The sequence below is a fragment of the Penaeus monodon genome, unplaced genomic scaffold (genome assembly GCF_015228065.2).
Source record: "Penaeus monodon isolate SGIC_2016 unplaced genomic scaffold, NSTDA_Pmon_1 PmonScaffold_129, whole genome shotgun sequence".
Taxonomy (NCBI): Eukaryota; Metazoa; Arthropoda; class Malacostraca; order Decapoda; family Penaeidae; genus Penaeus; species Penaeus monodon.
Genome location: NW_023641822.1, coordinates 110,936 through 113,655, shown reverse-complemented (window position 1 = coordinate 113,655; position 2,720 = coordinate 110,936). Strand labels below are relative to the sequence as shown.

At 41.8% G+C, this 2,720-nt stretch overlaps 1 pseudogene; it reads left to right on the top strand.

The window, feature by feature from the left end:
* The first annotated feature begins 214 nt into the window (after positions 1 to 214).
* Positions 215 to 1,579, top strand: LOC119569151 (annotated as a pseudogene).
* The last annotated feature ends 1,141 nt before the right edge of the window (positions 1,580 to 2,720 follow it).

Here is a 2,720-nt window from a genome sequence, read left to right as displayed (position 1 = left end):
TCGTCTATCCAGCTTATATTATACTCTTTTTCTTAGGATAGTCCCGGAATGGGTACCCATAATCCTCGGACCCGGGGAACTACCACCTACTATCAATGGGTCCCCTTTATGTGTTCATTGGGTGATTATTGTTGTTTTTAAGATGGGTTGCTTTCTTTGTTCTGATAATATTCTCTTTCTCATAAAAACATTTTAAAACAACCACACAGCCCGTATGGGTAAGTTCGGAGGACCCATCTACACATCGAAAGTTTAGCGATACTAGGTGTATACGTTGCTACAAATAAACCCCGAAAAACGGGGAACACGGAACTCTCTCTCCCCTTTTTTTTGTCTGAAGGAGTCTTTTTTGTTTTTAAAGATTCAAAATAATCACACAAGACCCCTTCGGTAACGAAAGCCCTTTAAAACGCATCCAAAACCAGGGAACAAATTTCTTAAAAAAAGGACATACGGTACGATTTCCCCCGGAAGGTGACCCACGAAGACAAAAAACGTGGCATTGCCTTTCTGGAAGCGTTGAAAAAAAAAAATTAACATAAAATTCTGTGGAGAAGGAAGACCGTTATACGCAAAAGGTTGGGGATCGTCAAAGGGGTTTTGCGGATTCCCGTGCACGGGAAGAGGAACCGGCAATACGGAACTCCCTTTCCGCGAGATTGGTTCTGAATAACGACAATAAGAATTAAATGAGCGCATTCTCGTGGAGAAGGAAGACGTTATACGCATCGCAGGTTGGTGATCGTCAACGGAATCGTGTTGCGGATTCACAGTGCTACGGAAGGGGAAAACCGCAATATCGGCACTGCCTTTCCGCGAGATTGCGTTTGAATAACGACAATAAGAATTAAATTGAGCGCATTCTCGTGGAGAAGGAAGACCGTTATACGCATCGCAGGTTGGTGATCGTCAACGGAATCGTGTTGCGGAGTCACAGTGCTACGGAAGAAGAGGAACAATGGTCCACTAGCAAAAACATAACAGTATAGTAAAAATTTGTCATAATTAATATCACCAGTTTCCTATATCGTTCTTTTATATCGTTTCAGGGCCTTTGTTCTACGCGCCACATTATATCTGGAAAACATGGGAAGGAGGCCGATTGCAGTCGATCACTGCGGATCTCTCTGTTCCTATCTTGGATAAAGGAGATCAGAGAAAAAGAGTTAAACAGCTCGCTGACTATCTTCAGAACTCTCTCTGGCATAACAATACCTATGCCATAAAATATCTATTCTGTCAGTGTTTAAGCCTGGGAACTGTATTGTAACATGGTGCTTATGAATAAGTTTTTGAACGGAAAAGTTCCTAAACTTATGGAGCGGACGTATTTCTTTTCCGAGGCAGTCGACCAGGAGAGCGGGACAGATCCAGATCGAGGTCTCCCAAGAGTCACTAAATGCTCGATGAGCATGTTCGGTTCGTCGGGAACTTTACAGAAGCACGATTTTTTGTGCGTCCTTGCAGTAATGTTAAAAACGAAAAGATAAAACTGGCAATGTGGTTATGGTCATTCTTCTCATCTCTTGAGTATCCTAGTTTTTTCTTTCACCTGGCGGTGTTCGCTGTCCCGTTATAAGAAGACTGTATTCGTATATCTCTTGGGTAGTGGTGACAAAGCTAGGATCGTCGCGAGAACTTTCAATCAAATGGGGATGTTTTTCTACTCTATCTTTTAAAAAAAATGTCGAATGTCAGTCCTAAATCTATTGTTAAGGGGAACTATTCGGGGCCCATCACGGGGGACGACGAATCGAAGAAATATCAGAAATATCTCAGAAGAGAGTCGGAAGTATAGTTTTTTCTATATCGCATCCGTGTGATCTGATATTTTTTTTCTGCAAAATATACTGCACTGTAAATATATAGTTTCTTCTCATTCCGGTTGTATGGGATGTCATTCGTCTACATTATTTTTATTTTTAGATTGTATAACACGATGATAAAAAAGGATAGAACTAAAATGCAAAAAGATTCTCTTCCACTTTATTTCCTTCAGAAGAAACCGAAAGCGATCGGTTCTAACACATTTGCCGTACCATCATTTGAAGTGTACGAGAGCAAAGCACTCCTAGAGGTGGGAAAGATGCGAATCGCTGACAAGAGGCGGAATGGACGATTGCTGGGTGGACGGTTACGTTCAACCGAGATTTTACTAAGGCCCATGTCTCTCATAACACTTCAAGGAGAAGCTGCGACTGTTTTCCGTTCAAATATAAACACAGGGCAATTTGGGCCAAGGCGACGCCAAGCGAAAAGCATACGGTGGAGGTTCATCATCGGGGACGGAAAAGGGAGTTGGTAAGAGCAAGAATAGGGTATGATTGTAACGCAATACTGGTGAAAACCCAAAACCTATATAGAAAGCGAGTCACAAACGCCCTCGTAAAATGGTTAACGTTTTCAGCGAACTTTATTCGGGAAAACTGTTAAAAGAGCATTGCCGAAGTGTGACAGGCTAATGCGAGCAAAAAATTCGTTGGAGTATGAACGAAAGTCTGACGACGAAAAGATTTGAAGGAAACGCTTGTTCATCCATTTTAGACGCTGAAAAACTTTCTGGGAGATACAATGACAGTGCGATTATCCCCTCCGCACTACGTATTGTTCTACTTAAAAAGGTCGATGGCGAATTTTTGAGGACCTCATGGAAATATTGATAAGGGCTTTATATTGCCGACAGCGGTATTCTGTGACGAGTTTATAAAACCAAGAAATTA